This window comes from Phascolarctos cinereus, unplaced genomic scaffold (genome assembly GCF_003287225.1).
Source record: "Phascolarctos cinereus isolate Bilbo 61053 unplaced genomic scaffold, phaCin_HiC Scaffold_726;HRSCAF=1367, whole genome shotgun sequence".
Classification (NCBI taxonomy): Eukaryota; Metazoa; Chordata; class Mammalia; order Diprotodontia; family Phascolarctidae; genus Phascolarctos; species Phascolarctos cinereus.
The window spans coordinates 416,362,486-416,386,784 of record NW_027556098.1 but is presented as its reverse complement, the minus strand read 5'-3'; the positions used below and the strand labels follow the sequence as shown (position 1 = coordinate 416,386,784).

General features: G+C 40.4%; 1 pseudogene across 1 annotated transcript in view; it reads right to left on the bottom strand.

The window, feature by feature from the left end:
• Positions 1–23,375, bottom strand: part of LOC110220171 (homeobox protein MSH-D-like) — a 30,610-nt pseudogene extending 7,235 nt beyond the window's left edge. The window contains exons 1-4 of the transcript XR_013482636.1: positions 23,194–23,375; positions 22,648–22,784; positions 15,583–15,709; positions 14,406–14,501 (exon numbers count right to left, since the gene is read on the bottom strand). The product of XR_013482636.1 is annotated as a homeobox protein MSH-D-like (transcript). The remainder of the gene's footprint in view (positions 1–14,405; positions 14,502–15,582; positions 15,710–22,647; positions 22,785–23,193) is intronic.
• Positions 23,376–24,299: the final 924 nt, after the last annotated feature.

Sequence of the window (24,299 nt, the reverse complement as noted above, 5' to 3'; positions counted from 1 at the left end):
TCGATAGGAGAATTTATGAGTAAACAAGAGATAGAGCATTGTGAAATATAAAATGAGTAATTTTAATTACAGTAAATTAAAAAGGTTTTGTACAAATAGAACCAATATAGCTAAGACTAGAAGGAAAGCAGAAAGTTGGGGGAAAATTTATACATGGTTTCTTAGATAAAGGCTTCATATCTCAAATACATAAGGAATTTTGTCAAATTTATAAAACTATGAGTCATTCCCTAATTGATAAATGATCAAAGAATGTAAACAGGCAGTTTTTGGAGGAAGAAGTCAAAGCCATATATGTCATGTGAAAAAATGCTCTAAATCATTATTGATTGCAGATATGCACATTAAAACAACTTTGAAATACCATCTTTACACCTATCAGATTGGCTAAAATGATAGAAGGGGAAAATGACAAATGTTGGAGGGGAATGTGGAAAAAATGGGACACTAATACACTGTTCATGGAACTGTGAACTGATCCAACCATTCTGGAGAACAATCCAGAATTATGACCAAAGAGTCATAAAACTGTGTATACCCTTTGACCCAGTCATACCACTATTAGATCTGTTTCCCAAGGTGATGATGAAAAAAGGAAAAGAATCTATATTTTCCAAAAGAATAATAGCAGCTCCCTTTGTGGTGGCAAAGAACTGGAAATTGAAGGGATGCCCATCAATTGGGGAATGGCTGACCAAGTTGTGGTATATGATTGCAATGGAATACTACCGTGTTGTAAGAAATGATAAGCAGGTTGATTTTAAGGAAAACATGGAGATATTGTATGTGTGAAATTGATTATTTATGGATTAATAGTTAAGTTTTACTAATCATAGCACTAACCATTATAACTAATTTCTAAAGGCTTAGATTTAGAACTATTTTGGATAGACCTTAGCAGTATGATACTTGGTAGGAGACTATGCATGTCACTTAGAGAGGGCCTGAACCTGATGGACATAAAGATGAAAAAAGGATGATTCAGTCTCACAATAGGATGTTTTTCTTAGCACTGGGTTTCTGTAGTACAGGGGAATGTGAGGTTGGGGACTGTCACGGATGCTGACTAACTGTGTCCCTGTTACCACAAGGTCTGGAAGACCCCTTTTGCAAGTCAGCATAATTATGGACCAATCACAATCTTAGTTTATTTTTTTTAATATAAATTTATTTATTTTTAGTTTTCAATATTTACTTCCACAAGATTTTGAGGTCCCAATTTTCACCCCATCTCCCCCCTCCCCCCACCCCAAGATGGCATGCATTCTGAATATCCCTTCCCCTAGTCTATCATCTCTTCTATCTCTCCCCACCTTCTCTTATCCCCTTCCCCTTCTATTTTCCTATAAGGCAGGATAGACTTCTGCACCCCATTTCCTGTATTTCTTATTTCCCAGTAGCATGTGAAAATATTTTTTTTTTAAACATATGTTTTTAAAACTTTAGGTTTCAAATTTTCTCTCTTCCTCCCTCCCTCCCCACCCTCATTGAAAAGGCAAGAAACTCAGTATAGGTTGTACATGTGCAGTTATGCAAAACACGTCCACAGTACACATGTTGTGAAAAACTAACTCTATTTCTCTTAATCCTATCCTGCCCTCCCATTTATTCTATTCTTTCTTTTGATCCTGTCCCTCCTCAGAAGTATTTACTTCTGATTATCCCCTTTCCCAATCTGCCCTCCTCTCTATCATCCCCCTGCTCTCTTGTCCCCTTCTCCCCCTATTTTCCTGTAGGGTAAGACAGATTTCCATACCCAATTGAACGTGTATGTTATTCCCTCCTTAAGCCAAATCCTATGAGAATAAGATTCATTCATTCCCTCTCACCTTCCCCCGTTTCCCCTCCACTGTAGGAGACTTTTCTTTTCTGTTTTTTTTGTGTGAGATAATTTACCCCATTCTACCTCTCCCTTTCTTCTTCTCTGAGTATAATCCTCTCTCATCCTTTAATTTTATTCTCCAGATATGACCCCTTAATCTTCAACTCACCCTGTGCCCTCTATCTATGTATCTACCTATACATACATATAATTTTTTTCCTCCAACTACCCTAATACTGACAAAGGTCTCATGAGTTATAAATATCATCTTTCCATGCAGGAATGTAAACAGTTCAACCTTAATACATTTCTTATGGTTTCTCTTTCCTGTTTACCTCTTCATGTTCCACTTGAGTCTTGTATTTGAAAGTCAAATTTTCTATTCAGCTCTGGTCTTTACATCAAGAATGCTTGAGGGGCAGCTAGGTGGTGCAGTGGATAGAGCACTGGCCCTAAAGGCAGGAGGACCTGAGTTCAAATCCGGACTCAGACCAAACACTTGACACTAGCTGTGTGACTGGGCAAGTCACTTAACCCCAATTGCCTAAAAAAAAAAAAAGAAAAAGAAAAAAAGGAAAAAGAAAGAATGCTTGAAAGTCTTCTATTTCACTGAATGACCACTTTTCCCCCCCTGAAGGGTTACACTCAGTTTTGCTGGGTAGGTGATTCTTGGTTGTAATCCTATCTCCTTTGCCCTCTGGAATATTATATTCCATGCCCTGCGGTCCTTTAATGTAGAAGCTGCTAAATCTTGTGTTATCCTGATTGTGTTTCCACACTACTTGAATTGTTTCTTTCTGGCAGCTTATAATATTTTCTCCTTGACCTGGGAACTCTGGAATTTGGCTACAACATTCCTAGGAGTTTTCCTTTGGGAATCTCTTTCAGGAGGAGCTCGGTGGATTCTTTCCATTTCTATTTTGCCCTCTGGTTCTAATATATCAGGGCAGTTTTCCTTGATAATTTCTTGAAAGATGATGTCTAGGCTCTTTTTTTGATCATGGCTTTCAGATAGTCCAATAATTTTTAAATTCTCTCTCCTGGATCTATTTTCCAGGTCGGTTGTTTTTCCAATGAGATATTTCACATTGTTTTCTAATTTTTCATTCTTCTGGATTTGTTTTACAGTGTCTTGATTTCTCATAAAGTCACTAGTTTCCAATTGCTCCATTCTAATTTTTAAGGAAGTATTTTCTTCAGTAAGTTTTTGGACTTCCTTTTCCATTTGGCCAATTTTTCTTTTTAGGGCATTTTTTCTCCTCATTGGCTTTTTGGACCTCTTTTGCCATTTGGGTTAGTCTATTTTTTAAGGTGTTATTTTCTTCAGTATTTTTTTGGGTCTCCTTTAGCAAGCTGTTGACTTGTTTTTCATGATTTTCTTGTATCACTCTCATTTCTCTTCCCAGTTTTTCCTCTACTTCCCTTACTTGCTTCTCAAAATCCCTTTTGAGCTCTTCCAAGGCCTGGGACTGATTCATATTTTTCTTGGAGGCTTTGGATGTAGGAGCTTTGATTTTGTTGTCTTCTTCTGGTTATATATTTTGATCTTCTTTTTCACCAAAGTAAGATAATATAGTCTGACTCTTTTTGCGCTGCTTGCTAATGATCCCGGCCAATTACTTGAATTTTAAACTCTTTGTTAAGGTAGGAGTCTGCTTCCAATGTGGAGAATGTACTGTCCCAAGCTTCAGGGGTTTGTACAGCTGTTTTCAGAGATACTTATAGGGACCTTTAATTTTTCAGTTCTTCCAAGGTGGTATGATAAGGGGGTGAGGTGTTTACTCCTTTCCTGGCCTGTGACCACAAGTACTCCTTTCTATCCTGTAACTGTGCGAAGGGGTTCCTCTTCACAGCCACTATAAGCTCCACCACGCCAGTGCTGCTCCTCACCCCAGGACCGCGGCCCAGAACTGTGACCCAGATCCAAGCACGGGCAAAGCAAGAGATTCCTGCCCCAGCACTGGCAAAGAGATTCCTACAATCCCTCTCTGATCAGCCACTGGGTTCCCCCTCAGTCTGTGGGCCGGAAACTCAGGAGGCAGCTGCCCCCCCAGGGCCATGCTCTTGGCGAATGGAGCTGAGACCCTGCGTTCATCTCTCAGCACCGCAAAAACAGACTTTTCCCAATGACCTGTTAAGTTGTCTTTGGCATTCGTGGATTTAGGAGTCTGGAAGCCACTACCACTGCCCACGATTCAGTCCTCTCAGGCCTGCTCCAGGTTTGCTGCGGCCTGCGCGCCCACACTGCGCTCTGCTTCCAGCGATACACCTTTCTGATCAATCATCCAGATTGTCTTGGTCTGGCAATGTGTTTCACTCTGTCTTTTTGTGGGTTCTGCTGCATTAGAATTTGTTTAGAGCTTTTTTTAATGAGTATTTGGAGGGGTTTGGGGGAGAGCTGAAGCAAGTCACTGCTTTCACTCTGCCATCTTGGCTCCGCCCCTCTCTATCACAATGTTAGTTTAGTAGGTATCAGTTGACATTACATAATGGATTTATATAACCAGACAGTATAAAAGGATGCTCTGATTGTATGGGTGGTTCTGTGCTCAACAAGGGACCATTGATCTATATTATTGGTAATCAGGAGCCTTACCAACAAATAGATTCTGCTCAGACTTTCATGCCTCAGTTTCCCTTAAATGCAGATTTGTCACAACACATGAAATAATAAAGAGTGAAATGAACAGAACCAAGAAAACTTTGGGTACAGTAATAGCAACATTGTGAATAATGACTAAATGTGAATGACTAAGCTATTCTGAGCTATATGAATAGTCATATCAACTGCAAAGTACTTATGCAGGAGGTTATACACATATATTCACACACACAAATATCTGTATCCATATCCATACACATATGTATGTGCAGACATATATACATACATATGTTAAATGTTGTCCTTCTCTAGTGCTGGGTTGGGAGAGAAAGAGGGATACAGCTTGGAACTCAAATGTAACAAGAATAAAATAAATATTAAAAGAGAGAGGGATAGAAGATGAATAACCTAAAAAAAGGCATCAGTGAAACTCATGCAAATCAATTACTTCCTTAAGTTTCTAGGTAAAGTGTTAAATGCAAGGCGGTGAGTTAACTGAGAATGGCTAGCTGTTTTTTAGTTGAGTTTCTGATAGGCAACTCTCTTCAACTCTAACATGGAGCAGAAAATATACAAAGTGTAAGAATTAACACTTGGTTATTGACTCAAGTTGAGATTCCTTTTATTTTTCTAAGGAAAAACAGGCAAGGTGGGAGAAGGAAATAATGGTAAAACTTTGGTTAGGAAGGTGGGACCACCTGGTTAAGGTGAGGAATCCACCTTCCAATGTTCCATTTTTTAAAAATCGGGTAAAACAAGGCAGTAAACCAAATGTGTAATACACTTTTAAGTGTAATCTACATTATTAACATTTTCTCCATCATTTTCTTAAGTCTGGGTGATCAACAAAAGAAAAAAATCAAGCCCTGGTTTACTTAAAAAAAAAAAAGGTCCTTAGATCACATTGCTATCAATTTGGTCTTCCACTTACCTCTGAGAGGTAAGATTACACTCTCACCTTTATTCAGGAGTTCAAAGAATGACTGGGAGAGGTAGCTGCCTGAGTCCTATTAACAAGCCACCTGAGATGGAGATGTGGATGGGAAAAGGTCATAGATGGTGAAAAAGTTTCTTCTTCCCTCAACTAACTTTGCTTTCTGGCTCACTGGGGCTGCATTCATGGCTTAGATATTGAGGTAGAAGAAATGGTTCAAATAGAAAAGAATCTAGCTCCTCTAACCCACCTGTGCTTCAACAACAGAGTACTGGGTACTGAGCCCAGCAGCAAAGAGGAAAAGGACGCTCCAGTCAAGACACTCACCTCACTGTTCTCTTCCTATAGAGAAACTGCTAATATTGAGCTGGTCCAGGAACTGAAGAACAAAATCACCTGCAGTATCTGTATAAACTACTCCAAACCAATCACTGTTGACACCACTGGGAAGTTGGGGCCACACTTTTCTCTCAAAAAGCTGACAAAAAAAAAAAGCTGACTGACATCGGCAGTCAGCTCAGCTCCCACCAACAAAGCAGGCTGGGGGTCTCAGACTAAACTGGGAGGATTATAGACTGCACCTTTGTTTCATGAAGCAAAAGGTTTATGTTCCATTCACCAAGTCATCAAGCCCTTCTGTGAGGAGGAGCACACTAGTCTCTGTGGGCCCTGTTCCCAACCCCAGCAGAATGGGGCTCACTCACTTTCTCCTATAGAAGAAGCTGCTCACAATTCATTATAGGGTGAATAATATGGATCAGTGGAAAGAATGAAGATAGCATGAGCTTCTTACTAACACAGGCAAACACATTGATCCATCACTTTCCCCTGTCCTTCAACATTTGGCCGCTCCCTTTGAACCACAAACAATGGGGAAGTATCTTAATGTTGAGGCAGTGAGTGCCCTGGAAGTCCTGTGATTAGGTTCTCAGTCATTTTCAGTAGTGCCTGACACTTCATGAGCCCATTTAAGGTTTCCTTGGCTAAGATACGGAAGCGGTTTGCCATTTCCTTCTCCCACTCATTTTACAGATGAGGTAACTGAGACAAATATGGTTAAGTGACTTGCCCAGGGTCACACTGCTAATAAGTATCTGAGGCTACATTTGAATTCAGGGAGAAGAGTCTAACTAACACACTGATCTTTTTTGCAACTTCACTATATATAGAAATGATGTGCCTGAACTAAAACAGCCAATCAGCAGAAAATAAATTGATGTCCCATTGGACATGTCCATTCCCTCATGTAGTTCACTGTCTCATGCGAGAGATAGTAAGGATACAACTATGTACAGAGAAGGGATACATAGGAGAAACAGAAATAGAATAAGAGGGATTGGAAAAGTGTCCCATAGATGACAGGATTTTAGTTGTGACTGTGATGAGCAGGATCTGAAACGACTGAGGAAACAAAGGTTTGAGCTTCTGAGCATATTGATTTATTAAGCAATGTCATGCCAACTGCATAACAAATAGGGCCAGACCTCTTCAGCTGGGCATTGGGTCCCCAGTACAGAGGGAGACAGATTTTTTTTTTTGTGCATTAAACACAATAAAAAAGACCAGTTAATTAAAAGAAAACAATTAACAGGTGACAAATCAGGATACAAAATTAGAGCAATCTGATTTTTAATTAGAAGAAAGATTAAGGGCTTTCTAAGTTGGGAGGAGGATGAGTAAGTTTTGAGAGTTGGGAGAGGGGAGAGTGAACAGGTGCAATTCCCTGAAATCACAAACAGAATTGTCCTGTTCCCCCTATAAGAAAGAAGTTGGGAAACCTTTCTTGGCAAAGAAAACAATCTTTATTAAGAGAAACAAAGGTGGGGTGTACAATCCTCCCAGTTTGGTCCAAGACCCCCAACCTACAAGATTCATGGTTATTTATTTGTAGGTCTCAATCCACGTATGGTGCAAATGGGCTAGTTATGTTACAAATGATCAGTGCCCTTTTACTGAAGCAGGCTTTTGGCTCAAGTAGGGCCCTTTTACATAACAGGCTGAGGGCAGCTCATTACATTTTAATATAAAGATTATTATTATGAGCACACACTTAATATAGACTTTATAATAAGTTAGTCACACTTCTAAGGTTAACTAACAGAGGCGTTCACCTTGGACTACACTTAGCTTCGGTTACACATGTGTTTACCCAGGCCTGTATTTCTTATCCTACCAAAATGATTATGGCTGATAAATGATTAGCAAAGCAAAGCAAAGAAAAGCACTCTGGCATTGATTATTGATCTTTCCTGTTATACCCCTAAGTGTTCATATTCAATCAAAGGAACAAGGAAACAGTAACTGATTGACCAGTATGGGGCCAGTTTTCAGATAAGACATATGGATGGCTTGAGACCATATAATTGTGGGAAAATTCCTTGTATCAATCTTTGGATGCAATTGGGTTTTTGGACAGCAAAAATTAGGTCTTTAGTTAAGAATCTCTGAGCAACAGTTAGGTGGCCCGGCTTCCCAGCTATGCACGGCTAGGTTCAAACAATGCAATAAAGTTTTCTCACAATTCCCATAAATGAACAAAGTTTTTTCAAAAGACAGAAACTGGATTAGACCCACAATAGAATAGAAAGGGAACTGAGCTAGATCTAGAATTGAGTCACAAGATAAAAGTCCCTGTAGCTCACTCACTTCCCACAATTTTCCGCACTTTGATTCTTAGAGGAGGGGCCAGCCCCCTTCCCCACGAATCACTTATCTGCAAGCCAAATCTATACGGTTTTTCATGTTCTCATATTCAAAATTATGTAAGTCAGGCAACAGATCAAACCACTTAGGGCACTCACAACAGAATAATTTTGAGGAGACTTACATATCACCAAGGTAAGCAAGAAAACCCAACATAAGCACCAAGAAACAAAAGGCAAATGCAAATACGAGGATGATCACCCCTATTAAATAACATCAAGTCTCCTTGTTTCCTAGTAACTCACTCTCTATGTCCATTTAATCATTTCATCTTGTCTTGAGTACCGCACGTCCCATCTAGTCATCCGGTCCTTGGAAAGATCATCTCTTGGACATCCTGGAATAGTCTTCGTCCTCAGGACAGCTCTAAAAAGGGCTCAGCTTCTATGGTTCCAAGTCACTTGTAGAGATTCTTAGATAATTCTGCTCAAATCTGTCAGTAATAAGACTTAGTATGATTTAGTACAGTTGGTTCTTCCAAAGGAAACTTTAGAGAATTTCAGTTTTAACATTCCTTTTGATGTCTTTATCTTTCCTAAACCATGTACCTGATATGGGAATCTTTAACAAAAAAAAAATAGTGAGGGTCTAACTTGTAAAATGAAACTCTTGTCTTTTCAAATCATTGGATTCTTTAAAATGGGAAATAATTTTACTTTCTTTAAATTACCAATGCAATTTTATATGTAGAATTCCTAATCCAATTTTGAGAGCTTATTACTAAAACATTCTTAAAATCTGAATTTCTATATTGGAAATATTTGGAAGCCAATCTTTTATATATGTATATAGTTCTTAGAGAAAACAGTCTAATCCTGTTGCTTTCTCAAATTTACTATTTTATTTAATTAGAAATTTACATTACATCTTTGTCTTATTACTTTTTCTAATTCCCCCTTTAGGAGAATATTATCCTTATATTATAATTTGACAACAAATACAGAAAAAATTATAAGATTCTTTTCATCATTTGTTCTAGTTGGTCAGTCATGTCTGACTCTTCTAGACCCCATTTGGGATTTTCTTGGAAAAGATACTGGAGTGGTTTGCCATTTCCTTCTTCAAAACAGGGTTAAATTATTTGTCCAGGGTCCCACAACTAGTCTGTGTCTGAGGCCAGATTTGAACTCAAGAAAACGAGTCTTCCTGATTCCAGGCTAGGCATTCTATCCACTGTACCACCCAGCTGTTCCCTAAGATTTGTCATGCTTGTATCAGTATCAATCCATTAATCAAGAGATTTAGTATTTTTATACTTATAAAATTTCTACTGCTCACCTTGCCTGATTATAAAAATTTGCTATGAAAGGAAGAGGAGGGATATCATTATAAAAATGTCAAGACTCATCCCTTCAAGTGCATACACTGACCTGACATATACCAAAGTAGAGGGGAAAAACTCCCTCAGCTGTATTTGATTCCAGGCATGAGTCATAGCTGACAGCCAGTCATGTAGTCACAGGGTATCAAAAGCCAGGCTCAGGATTAACCAGGTGGGGAAACTTCCTGTTCAGAAAGGAAATAACAAAATGTGGAAAATAAGTCTAGAGTCTCCTTCCTTACGCCATGCCAAGGTCATCCTGTCAACTTTTCCCAGGGAAAGACATCCACCTGTAGTAGTTCTCATCAAAAGTTTGTTCTGTGTGAAAGCCTTTCCACATTGATTATATTCATAAGATTTCTCTCCGGTGTGGATCCTCTAACGTATCAAAAGATTGGTGTTCGGTGTGACAGCCTTAGGACACTGATTTTATTAACAAGTTTTCTCTGCAGTATGGATTCTCTGATGTGTAGAAAGACTGGAATCATATCTGAAAGTCTTTCCACATTGATTACATTTAGATTTCTCTTCATTGTGAATTCTCTGATGTTGAGGATGACTGGATTGACTTCTGAGATCTTTCCACATTGACTTCATTCATAAGTTTTCTCAGCAGTGTGGATTCTCTGATGTATCAAAAGATGGGTGCTCTGGATGAAAGTCTTTCCACATTGATTACATTTGTGGAGTCTCTGATATATAGAAAGAATGGAAATCTGGCTGAAAGTCTTTCTACAATTTTACATTTACAAGGTTTCTCTCCAGTGTGAACTCTTTGATGTTGAGGAAGACTAGATTTCTTTTTGAAAGTCTTTCCACATTGATTACATTCAAAAGTTTCCTTGCAGTGTAAATTTTATGGTGGTCAATGAGATCTGAGTCATGGCTTAAGGCCTTTCCACTTTTATTCCCTATATAAACCATTTTTCCAGTATAACTCTTCTGATATCTAATGACATCTAAACTAAAGCTGATAGCCAGTTCTTGTTGAAAACTTTGAAATATTTGCACTGAGGAAGGCTTCTTCAGTCTTTTCAGTAAAGCATTCCTTATCATCACTAGGCTGAAAAAAGTCATTCTCTGACATAATTTTCTTACACTGAATAAGGGCTGAAAATTGTCTGAAACCTTTTCCATCTTTATCAAATTCACAGTGACTATTCTGATTTTTCACTATCTTGATATCTGAGCTACAGATTTCTCTCAAATTGAAGTCACAGGGACCATCACTCATAAATCTTTGCTGTCAAGATTCTTCTACAGAAATACTCAGCTTTAAAGTAGTCTCAATTGTGCATCTACTCTCTGAATCTTAAGGAAATACACACACAGAGATGTATGCATTGAAATAAATCCTCTTCCTTTCATTGAAAGAAACAAAACTGACTAGTATTCTATCTCACAAGTCAAAAGAAGAGTTTTCAAACTTAATGGACAGAATCAATCAATTGAAAATGCCATTAACTCACATCTACAGGATGATTTAATTTATGAAGAACTTCATCAAAAAATGACATTGGACGATCACAATAAATCTGTGATACAGGCAGGGTTCTCATTATACTTTACAGCTGAAGCTCTGAGCTCAGAATAGCCAAGTCACATGACTAACATCCCTGCAAGAGACACTAGAACTTAAACCCTGGGACTGAACATGTTCTTTCCCTAGCACTAGATGGCCTTTCTCCACTTCCAATTTTTTATTCAAATGACTTTTGTGATTATTCTTTTTAATTTGTTGTGCTCAAGTAAGACTTCCGCTTTTCTATATGGGTCAGTTTTGATCCACTATTACTTGGTCATCCTTTGTAAATTTCATCTGTTAAGCTGAGAAATAGGTTTAAACTTTTCACCTGTCATGTATTAGTTTTCAGTGTTATGTTCAACTTTTCTTATACTTTATTCAGATCCATTGATATTATTCCATATGCTGCACATATACTAAAAACTTAAATTGTTCCATCATTTACCATATCTTTGACCAGAATGTAATTTTCCTCTTGATCCTTTTTAATCTTATTTTTTTTTCAGGTTCCATGTCTAAGATCACAACATATCTTCCAACCTTACTTTTTCCTCTTCACCAGAGGCTTAAGATTCTGTTTTGACCCATGACTTCTAGCTACTATTTATTTTAAAAATTTTTATCTTTAAATGCCTGTGTCCCCTAAATAAAAGAGTCCTTATAACAAACAAAATGAAAAAAAAAATCCAAGCATTTCACGCATTCAAAAACATTATGTCTCATTCTATATTTTAAGGCCATCTTCCTTCTTATGGGAAGCAGACAACAGGATTCCCTATTAGTCCACTGTTAGCACCTCCCATTTAGTGGTTCATGAAAACATTGGAGGGTTCATGACTATGGTCTAAAAGATTACAGCTAAATATTCTTTAATGGTAATTTAAGCAGTAAATTACACAATTTTGCTACAAATATTTTTTTTCTCTGAGACAATAAGCATGTGTATGTTGGAAACATAACAAGTTTCTTTATGCAGTGATTCCAGAACATTATGATCAGGCATACAATGATTTTGGTGTTCATGCAGTGATTGCACCAAACTCTGATTCCTTCTGAATATGTAAAACATATTCTGTTCCTCAGCCCTTCATCAAATTTTTTCCAAACCACTAGAAAGGTTTCACATGCAAGTGCAAATCAATTCCCAGTCACAGGTAAGCACATACCAACATTTGCTTTCTGTAATATTCTGCCCCAGAGTAGTTCCCTCATTCCAGAATTACTTTGTAATTGCATTTCAGTGCAGTAATCATTATATCAAGAGCTCACAAATGTATATGTTCTTGGAGCACAGATAGCAAGTTCTTTGGAAAACATGCTCACTAATCATGGGCATTGTAGTGTTGAGGCTAATTTTTGATTTGAAATTATTTCCTGCTTGGGTTACTATTCTTATATTGGGCAGATTTTCAAACAATCAGGTTGGAAAGATAGGTCAGTCACTCTGTAGAGTTTCTGTGCAGATGTAGACATTGTGCCTGTGGTAGAAAGAAGAAATTCAAGTCTGGGGATTCTTTCCTTAAAAACCTTGCTTAATATAAAAGCATTTCTTTAAAAAATGCAAAGCAATATAGGCAATTGAACTTCAAAGGCATTTAACATTTAATTGTCAGCAAAAGGAAAAAGAAATCTTTTATTTATTATCTAGTGATTCATTTTGGTCACTGGTTTGTGGGCTAAAAATTTAAAAATGAGTTTCCATCCCTCACAAGGGAGGTTTTAAGTTTTCTTACCATTTTCCATATATGAATGAGCATTTTCACCCTGGTCGCCCCCCCTTCCCTTCTTTCTTGCCTCCTTTGGTGTTCCCCACCCCTCACTGTCTTCCATTAAACTCCTTAAGGGCAGGACTGTCTTTCTTTTGATTCATTACATCCCCAGCACTTAGCATAGTGTCTGACACATAGCAGGTACTTTGGAAATGTTTATAAAATTGTATTATTGGATTGAATCTTTTGTCTCAGAATATTCGCTCCTCTTTCATCTTCATTCTTTCCAATAATTTTCAATTCTGCCCATCTATTGGTTCCTTCCCTCCTGCCACAAATAAAACCAGGCCTCCCTGATACTCAAAAAAAGCCTCACCTGGTCCATTCATCCCCACTAGATATTGTCCTGTCTCTTCCTTTTCACTGCTAAATACCTAGAGATGGCCATCTACAACTGGTATCTCCAATTCCTTTTTTTGCTGTCTTTGAAATCCAGTGCAGTCTTCTTTTTTGACTAAAATAATCCTCTGAAAAGTTACAAATCATCTTCAAATGGCTAAGTCCAATGACCTTTTCTCCATCCTCATCCTTCTTGACCTCTCTGCCACCTATTACACTGTCAATCACTGCCCTTTTTCTGCATACTTTCTTCTCTCTAGGTTTTAGGAACACTGCTCTCTCCTGGTTCTCCTCCTTATATGTCCAAAACTAAACTCTTTATGTTTCCACCAATCTTTCCACCTTTTTACTCGATTATTGCTGTCAGGGCACCACCCTATCAATCGTCCAGCCTTACAACCTAGGAATCACTCACTGACCACCTTTCACACACTCACAACCCACATTTCAATCTTTTGGAAAGTCTTACTTTTCTACCCTCACTCCCAAAACTGCTCTTCTCTTGGTCCAGGTCTGGATAATCTCAAACCTGTGGTATTGCTAGAGCCTGCTGGTGGGTCTCACTGCCTTAATTCTCTCTCCAGTCTACTCAATCCTCCATGCAGTATCAAATTCACTTTCCAAAATAAAGTACACTTTTGACCATGTCACTACCTACTCGATAAACTCTAGGGGTTCCCTAGTACCAGGACCGAGTACAAAATCCTCTAGGAGCTCAAATTCTTCATCTTCTTCCCCTCCCTTTCATTGGCTGTCCCTCATGCCTGGAATGCTCACCCTTACTTCCCTGAAGTCACACCTAAAAGCCCACCCTCTACAATAAGCTTTTTCCAGTTTTCTTCATCTTCATTCCTTCCCTTTCTTGATTAGTTCAAATTTATCCTAGATACAGCAGACCTCCACATAACTGCTTGCCTATTTTCTTCCCCACTCGATTGCAAATTCCTTGAGAACAGGGATTCTCCCTTGCCTTTCTCTGTATCTAAGGCTCTTAGCATAGTGTCTGGCACTTACTAAGTATTTATTTAAAACATGCTTGTTGACTTGAAGAAGGTCTAGGAAAGAGCAAATATGGGGCAGCTTCAGCCCTTTTGGTATATTTTCAGAAGATTTCCATGCTCCCAAATTCTGAACAATGACTTATTACAGGATTAGAGATTTGTCAATAGAAGAGAAGCGAAAAGCCATGGTGTCCAACTTCCTGATTTCACACATGGGAAAACTGAGGCTCAGAGGTTCAGTGACTTTCCCTGAATCATATTGCTCAAAAGAATTTTAAAAAAGGATTCCAAGTTAGATTTTTCTGCCCCTAAGCCTAGCATTCCCTTCACTACATCACAGATTTTTTTTGTGCTAACAGCCCTCATAAACTTGCTTTCATCTCACTCACCTGGAGTGGAGTTCTTTGGGCCTTTTCGATCCAAGATCCATGATGCTTCCCTTTCCATCAAACGGGAGGTCAAATCTTCTCTGAGAACTGGAATTCCTTGGCATGAAGAATAAGGAATAGATGAGGACAGAAAGAAACTTAAGACTTTACTCCTCTTTAGAGAAAGGGGACATGCAAGCTAGGACCACATGAGGGCTCCTATAGGATTCCTCAAGGATGGCTGACATGATCCTTATTGTTGGAAGTTTGGGAGTTAAGAGGAGATCATGCAGCCAATTTGGAACTAGAAAATTCTGTCTTTGCCTCTTTCATAGAAAGATGATCATATTCCATAGCTTTCATTATGGAAGAAATAGAGCCAACTGGTAGTTCAGAGGCGAGAACCCGGGGCCTGGATTCAAGAAAACTTGAATTCAATCCAGTCTAAAACACTTAGTAGTTGTGTACCCCTTGGAGGGTCACTTAATCTATTTACCTTAGTTTCCTCAACTGTAACATGGGTATAATAATAGCACCAAACTCAAAGGGAATTGGGTTGATCAGATGAGATCATCTTTATAAAGTGCTTAGCACAGTGCCTAGTACATAGGTGTATGTCAATTTATATTCCTTTCCTTTCCTTTCCCATCAACTGTCTTGGAATTTAGGGTAACAATGAAACAAAGATAAAACTTGCTATAAAGGTAGGAGTAAGAATAATGAGTTACAAATTTATGTTTGTCAACAAGAAGAGCTTTTTAAAGACTAGAACCGTCCCAAAGAGAGAGGGGTTGCCTTGTCAGGTAAGGGGTTCCCTTCATTGCGCATCTGCAGGGAAAAGTTGAATGAGCAGTTTTCAGAGATTTTGCCAACAAAATTCCTATTTACGAAGGGGCTAGGCTAGATAACTTTGAGATTAGTTCCAAGTCTGAGATTTTATAAAACTTTCATTTAGTACCTGAAAACTACAAGAAATTGGAAAGATACAGCTTCAGGAGGAACAAAAGAACGTCCCAGCTCCCTAGCACAAAATGCAAAGACTTTTTATTGGGAAAAATGGGGAGCAGGAGGACCCTGTGGAGAGACCAGCATGTCACCTTTCTAATAGTTGGTAAATGCTCAAACCCTGTACACTAGGGAAGGAAAGAAGACACTCGTTTGATGGCAAATTCCAGTTCCCAGGGGAAGCTATACTTACCCACGGAGAGCAGGTTCTGGGAGTTCTCCAGCATCACCTCCTTGTAGAGCTTTTTCTGGGAATGGTCCAAGAGGCCCCACTCCTCCTGGGTGAAGTCCACAGCCACATCCTTGAATGTCAGTGACTCCTAACCATCAAAATTCACAAGACTTAGAGCTGAAAGAGACTGCAGAATTCATCTAGCCCAGCCCTCATCAATGTACAGAAGGAAACTGAAGCACAGAGAAAGGGTTTTCTAAAGGTTATACCATTTATGAGTGTTGGAACCAACATTTTAAACTGTAATTATTAAAAGCCCAATTGAATACTGAGAAAAACAATTTATATTTGTAGTTGGAATAGAGTTGACAGATCTTACTCTGAAATGTTTCTCCCTGTGGAATCAGGGGAAAGGTATGTGTTCTATCAGTGAGGTATAAGAATCTATATATAGGGAAAAAAGAAAGAAGGTGGTGTGAAATTTCTTCCTCATCAGAACTTTCTTTTTTTGGGGGGGGGTGCTAGGCAGTGGGGTTAAGTGACTTGCCCAGGGTCACACAGCTAGTAAGTGTTATGTATCTGAGGCCAGATTTGAACTCAGGTCCTCCTGAATCCAGGCCCAGTGCTCTATCCAGTGTGCCACCTAGCTGCCCCCTTATCAGAACTTTCATAGTACCATGTTAGGAAAAGCCTATGAAGAGTTTGCAAGAATCTGGCAAGTACTATGTATTCTGGGGCTGGGTGGGGTGGGGTAGTAAAGACATTACCTGTGATCACTAAAGAGAGAGCAAAGAAAAATAGGTAATATAGTTAATTTCCTAAAAGTCTAAAAGTCTTATCTACCTGAAAACACAGAATAGGATTCTTAAGAGATATTAATCACAATCTGGACTGTTCTGCGTAGTATGAGCCTGTTATCAGTCATGTGAAGAAGAGTTATTTATGGTTATATTGAGGGTTTGGGGTGACAATAGATAAGATTTGCCACAGCCAAAACATGTCATGTTTATAATTGCTTTTACTTAATAGCATCAATTCATTAATTTTCATATTTTGTTATATATTGTATATAATATATATTTCATATTTTGTTATATATTATTATATATATAAGAGTAACTATGATGGGGACCGGAGGGTTCCTTCATTTATTAAAAATATAATATTTCATTACCTGGGGATGGAAATTGGGCTAATTCATAAGAAAGACATCACCAGTATATAAGAAATTAATAATCCAAAAACACCACTAAAAGTCTAAGACACTGAAGAGCAAGCATCAGGATGATGAGTGAGGAGGCAGACTGATGGATGAAATACAGGAGATTGGCCAGATATGAAAATACCTTGATGCTTGAGAGGTGTTATCTATCTTTCCAATCTGTTACATATAGAACACATTTGGGCCAATGCATTGCTATTTCAAGCTCTCTCATTTCATTGCCTGCCATTTCCGTTAGTGCTATGATTTGCTTTTTCAGAGGTTCTATTATTTAGGAATGATTCTCAATCTTGTGGATAACAGTAGTCTTTTCACTTTCATCATTCTGTAACATATCCAATTTAAGGTTTTTCGAAATCCATATTTCTCTTTTAACTTTTTTATTTCTAAATTACTTAACTTCTGAGCATATAGACATTAATGGTCTTTTCCCACTGTTTTAGATCCCCAAGTGTTTAGAAACCTTTCCTTTTCACTAGGGCCTCCTGAGTCACTATTCTTCATTGCTCCATATTTATACATAGGATGGGCTCTCACTAGAGGAAGGCAGTACTTTTATTGATTGACAATGCATGTCTAATTGTTTCTCTAACTCACAACAGAAGCTATTGCAAACCTCTTCCTTCTCAAACCTCCCACATGCATCCTTCACTACCATGAGGTGAGACCATGAATTCCAAACGTCCGTTTCAGGAGAGAATGCAGCTCGCACATTTCCTCCATTCTTTCCTGATGCCACCACCTTTGGACTTCTCTGAAGGTCTTCTCCACCATTCTCCAGGAAGCTTGTTATTGGGATAACATCATCTTGTACCATTTTATCAGCCTTAGTACTGTACCACATCCCTACCTTCTGCCTTTCTGATTAGAGGGTAGGGCCAAGAACACCAAACTTCCATTTAAGGAAAGAGCTGAGCTCAGACATTTCATTTCTCACATTTTTTCACCTGGCTGCACTACTCTGGGACTTCTGATTAACTTCCACACCCAGTATCTGCTGTGTTCTCCTTGCCCTGGTAGGCTAACTTTCTTAAGTTCTCTTCCCCTTTGAGTCTGTAAACTTAATGAGATTAGGGATTGCCTTTTTTGGCATTAGAATCCTCAGTCTTTAGCACAATGCCTGGCTTATCGTAAACTTGAATGAATGTTTGACTATTGACCACCCAAACACTCTCATCTGAATATCTTACCTCTTATTTAAATTTAAAAATTGAGGCCATTCAATGTGAGTCACCTCTGATCACTAAGTCCTTTCAGAAATATCAATTGCTATCTTAAATTTAACATGCCCAAAATAGAATTTATCTTATTCCCTAAAGCTCTCCTACCTTCCCCGTGCTTTTAAGGGCAACAGTATCCTCCTAGTCCCTGGAGCTAACAACACAGTTATCATCTTTATTTCCTATCTCTCATCCCCCTTATCCAGTCTGCTGCCAAGACCTCTTCCAATCTGTTGCCAATATCTCATTTCACTTTTGAAACATCACTCAAAAAACCTCCTTCTGATGATGCAGCCACCTTGGTGGAGACCCTCATCACCTCATCCCTGGACTTTATCGATAGCTTGCTGGTGGTTTGGCTGGCCCCTAGACTCCCCAATGCACCCTCCATTTGGCCAACGAAGTGATTTTCCTATATTGCAGGTTCAAATGCGTGATTTCCCTACTCAGTAAATTTCAGTGGCTCCCTATCACCTCCAGGATTAAATACAAAATCTTCTTGCACTCAAAGCCCTTTATGACCTAGAAATCACCTGCTTTTACAGTCTTCTTATACCTTAACTATGATGAATGATACCGCCTTCCTTGGCTTTCCAGAAAGAAGACATTCCATCTCTATGCATTTCCCTGGCTGTCCAAATGGCTGGAATCCTCTCTATCCTGGCTTCCTTCAAGACTTCACTTCTACATGAAGCCTTTCCCAACCCCTCTTAATTCTAGTGCCTTCCTTCTTTTAATTATCGCCTATTTATCCTGCCTGAGGCTCACGTGTACATATTTGTTTGTTTGCTGTCTCCACCATTACATTGTGAGTTCTCTGAGGACAGAAATTGTTACTTTGATTCTTTTTTGTATCCACAACATTAAGCTCAGCCTGGTACACAGTAGGCATTTAATAAATGTTTACTGACTGAATGCTTGCATTCTCTTCATCTCCAAACCTTTTCATGTCATCTTCCAGTGGCTCCTTTTCTCCAGTCTCCAACAAAGGACTGGGCCTTGATTTTGCCAAGGAAAGCTCTCTCTACATGGATCTCGGCATTCTCAACCCTTCTCTCAAATTTTCAAAGTTTCTCTATCAGCTGATTCCTTTCCTACTGACTTCAAACCTTTGTGACTCCCCCATTCGTAAACAAACCTTTAAGAGACCCTAACCACCCCTTGAACTATTATTCTATCTCACCTCCTTTTCTTGGCCAAACTCTGGCCATTTCTCAGTGCTAATCCTTACTGATCTCCCTGCTTTCTTCAAACACAGTTGGGCCCCTCTCCTCTAGGTTTCTCATTCATCTGGGTGGTTTTCTCTGCAGCTTTATCTGCCCACACCTTTTCAGTCTCACTAGAAGGTCCATCAATCACATCACAACCTCTTGGTTCTTCTCACCCTCCATTCTAGTGGGATTGATTCACTCCTCATCTCTATGGATATGACTCCTACATCTCTATAGCCAGATGCTGGGCTTCTGTACCAACACCATTTTTTACCTTTAGGAAATTTCCAATTTAACGTCTCAAAGACAACTTAAATAAATTCAGTGCAGTGTATCTACTCAAGGACTCCTATGCCTTCCCCCTCTAGCAAACTTCTTTCTGTAGAAGACAACACCATTTTCCCATTCTCTCAGGTTCAGAAAATCGCCATTATCATGGAATCCTTTCTGTCCCCTACCCACATATACCATCAGCTGCCAAGTCTTGACTTGTCTGCCTTCCAAACATCTCTCAAAGCTGAGCCCTGCCCTCCACTTACACAGCAGCCACCTTCATTCTGAACCTTATCACCTCTCCCCCAGATTGGAAGCCTGTGTTCTGGGATGGGCTTGACTCAAGGTAGACCCTAGGAGTTTAGATTCTTTATGACAATATCAGACCCTCCCAGGTGAGTCAACAGTTAACAGCAAGTCTGCTTAGCCAGAGCAGGAAAAGGCTATTTAACAAGAACCAACATTGAAGAAGAGGATAACTGGTTTGGCTCAATGGTGCTCCCATCAGGCTCTATCATGTTGGCCAAGCATCTGGGCACATCTGGAACTCCTTGGGGCTGTGGGTCCTCAGGAGACTAGGAAGTAAAATTAATAGCCAGAACTTTTGTTCCCTGAGCCAACCTAGACTGGAGAATGATCTCATTACTTGTTAAAGGGAAAACTATCCTCCTTTAGAAGTTAAGATTGTACATGTGGGTCCTTTTCCAATTTGTATGATCTCTTTGGGACACAGCCCTAGAAGTGCTATTGCTGGGTCAAAGGGTATGCATATTTTTATAGCCCTTTGGGCATAGTTCCAACTTGCTCTCCAAAATGGTTGGATCATTTTACAACTCCACCAATAATGCCTTAGTGTTCCAATTTTCCCACATCTTCTCCAACATTTATCATTTTCCTGTTTTGTCACTTTGTTGAAGTGAACAGAACCAGAGGACATTGTACACAGTAATAGCTATGTTGTGTGATGGCTAATGTTGCTAGACTGAGCCCTTCTCAGCAATGCAAGAATCTAAGATATCCCCGAAGGTCTCATGATGGAAAATGCTATCTACATCCAAAGAAAGAACTATGGAGTTTAAATGCAGATCGAGACATACTATTTGCTATTTTTTTTCTTCCTCTTTTGTTTCCTCCTATTGGTTCTAATTCTACCTTACAACATTACTAATGTGAAAATATGTTTAATAGGAATGTATATGTATAGCCTATATTAGAATGCATGCTGTCTTGGGGAGGGAGGGGGAGAAAAATTTAAAACTCAAAAGCTTATGGAAGTGATTGTTGATAAATCAAAATAAATTAATAATAATTTTTTAAAAAAGAATATGGAGGAAGCCCCCCCCCAAAAAAAAAGAAGTTAAGATTGACAAAGTGAATTGAGCCAGGCTGGGACTGGAGTCCGGAAGATCTGAGTTAAAATCTGATCTCAGGAATTTTACTAGCTGTGTGAATCCTAATTTAAGTCACTTAAGCACTGTTTGCCTCAGTTTCCTCAACTGTGAAATAAAAGTAGTAAGAGAATCTAACCTCATAGGGCTGTGAAGAATGTCCACAAAGGGATTTTTGAGAAACCTAACTGACTGAATGTTTTCTGTTATTAAAATCCTTAAAGCTTGCCTGTTTGATAGATAGCTTTGATAGATACCTCCCTTCCCTCTATTACTATAGAACTCCTAGGGCTTGGAAAAATTCCAGGAATTCACCCTTTTTTCTAAATCCAGTCAAAGGAGGCAGCAGTAGCTTAACAAATGCTGATTACTGACTGATAAAGCAATAGTTTTTTGGGTCAGAGTCAAACTGCTCTGGGAAAGATTAAGAATCCTCCTTTTTAAAATAAGGTCCCATTTCTCTACCTTTCTCTCCCTCAGTGTCCTACTACATCTTACCCAAAACTGCTTTATACAATCTCTGGGTCAAGTAGCCCAGGAAAAAACTAAGTTTGTACTTGTAGGCGCATGTAATCAGTGAACAAGAAGAACCCACCAGTCTATTACCTCCTCATAGTGTGAGTCACCTTCCTAAGTGGCTACAAAAGTGCAGTGTACCTGGCTGGCTACATCCTGCACTGCCTTAGCTGACTGTGGCCAGCAAGGACCCTGAAAATGCTTGCAAGAGGATCAAAGAAGATAATATTTATGGAACACACAAGGCGCCATCTGACTAGGCCCACCCACCTTCCTCTCTGCTAACCCCTCGCTCCCTCCTCCACCTCCTCTCACCCTGACACAGACCTCCTGGCTGATATTTGCTTAAGACCCTCTGTGTCCTGACTCTGGGCCTTTCCAATGGTCATCTCTCACGCTTGGAATGTTCTCTCTCCTCACCTCCACCTGCTGGCTTCCTTCAAATCTCAGCTCAAACCTCACTTTCTAAAAAAAACCCTTTCCTGGTCCCTGAAACTGCTGGATCCTTCCCCTCCCCACTACAGTGTCTCTAGCTTTTATGGACACAGATGCCTAAATGTTGTCTCCCACATCAGACTGTGAGCTCCTTGAAGGATGGGGCTGATTTCTCCTTCCTTTGTATCCACAGGAGGTTTGAACAGGGCCTGGCACAGAGGAGCCACTTTCTAAATGCTTTTTGACTTGAACTAAGAAATGGTAAATGGGAGGGATTGAGAGACCTGGGAAGACTTGTGTGAACTGAGGCAGAGTAAATGGATCATGTTTGCTGTGACTGCAAGACTGCAAAGGAAAACAGCTGGGGAAGATGTCGGGGCTCTGCTCAGTCCAGACCAGGTTGGGGGGGGGGCTTTTCCTTGACCTTCAGTTGCTACAAGGCAGAGAGAGAGAGAGTGTGTGTGTGTGTGTGTGTGTGTGTGTGTGTGTGTGTGTGTGTGTATGTGTGTGTGTGTGTGTGTGTGTGTTGGGGCGGGGGGGTGTTAGGAATACAAAAAAGAAAGCAAAGAAATGGTCTATATGTAACAGAGGATAATAAATGAAATGGCTTTCTTGGACAGTCAGGTGTGATGAGGGACAACTTAAAAATCAAACCAGGAGGGCAGCAAGTTGGGGGGAAGTTGTTGCTAGAGATGAAAAGGAGCTAATGAAGCAGTCCAAAACCCAGAAGAGGGCAGGCCAGTGTTATTACTACTGTACTCTATCTTTTTTAACAACCACCCTTGCTGACGGTGTCGAGAACGGGGCTGCCCTGCACTCACCCGCCATGGAGGTCTTGGGGGTCCGGGGACCATTCCCTCGGCCTCCCTGCCTGGCCCCGCTCTTGGTCCTCTTCAGGGGAGGGAGAAGGATCCCGGGGGGAGACGTCTCTGCCTTCACTCCTAGGCAGGGGGCTGGCCTACAAGGATTTACAGGTGAGACCCCTGAGGAGTCCCAAAGCCCCTGGCACTGCCCTTGGGGGAGAAAGTGCAACCAGAAGAGGGGGCAGCAGGGTGGGCATGGTGACCACTCTCCACCCTCTTATTCCTTCTCTTCTGTCCCACTCCCCTCACTGGTCAACCCCTAAAGACCCAAGAGGCAGGAAGGGGCTTCACATCCCAGATGGAGGAAACAGTCAGGCTCCAGGACTCCTGAGTCAGAGCGCTCCCTCCCACAGAGGCTCTGGGCAAGGTCTGAAGGTCAGGCTAGGTGACCCATTGGTAAGGCAAGGGCTGGCACCCCAGGACTCTGGGGAGATGATGGAGTGCCTGGACAGGAAGCAGGGGCAGGGGTCAGGCTTGCTCCTGGTGCTGCTGGAGGGCACTCACCAAGAGGTCAGATGGGAAGGATGAGGCCCCCTGGAAAGGGCATGCAAGCAAAAGCTGGGTGCTGGGCAGGATCCCGGCTCAGACCTCCTGGGGCATTTCACGTGCACAGTAGTTCTGCTTCCTGGAAAGAGGTGACCTCTTAGCACCAAGTCCTCAGGCTTCCTGGTAATCAGCTCAGGGAGGCTCCTCCCAGGCCCCAGGGCCCCACCCTACCCCACCCCCTGAGGCCCCGCATGGCTGGCAAGCCTCCAATGGCACTCAGGGCCACAACCTGAGGACCCTGCCTGCCTGTGGGCCACAAGCCCGGCCCTCCACCTCTGGCCTGTTCACTGGCCTCCAAACTCCTCCCCAGGATTCAAATCTCCCCCCATTGCCTGCTCACCCTGGAGAGCTCCACCTCCCCCATGCCCCACCATCTGTCCTCCTGCCTCCCTACCCGGCTCTGGGACTCCAGACCCCCTCCTCTAAGCAGGATCTTCTGGTCTTTTCCCATCTCTTTGGTGCTCCTCTCACCTTCTTCTTCCTCCTCACCAGAGTATCCAGGCCCTGTGTCCCTCCTGGCTCTCCCACCCATTCCCCACAGGCAGAAAATGGAATTCGTTGTCTTCTCTGCTTTAGAAACATCTGTTTTCTTTTTTTAATGCCTTATTTCTTCCCCAATTACATGTAAAAACAATTTTAACATTCTTTTTCTCAAATTTTGAGTTCCAAATTCTCTTCCAACCTCCTTCCCCTCCCCCATTGAGAAGGCAAGCAATTAACATACATTATACATATGTAGTCATACAAAACCTGTTTCCATGTAAGTCATGCTGTGAAAGAAAACACAGACAACCCTCCCCCCCATAATGAAAATAAAGAAAAAGTATCTTTGATCTGCCTTCAGACTCCATCAGTTCTTTCTCTTTCATCATAAGTCCTTCTGAATGGTCTTGGATCATTGTATTGCTGAGAATAGCTAAATCATTCACAATAGATTATTGTACGATATTGCTATTATTGTGTACAATATTCTCCTAGTTCTGCTCATTTCATTTTGCATCATTTCACACGAGTCTCTCCAGGTTTTTCCGAGAGCATCCTGCCCATCATTTCTTTTTCTTTTT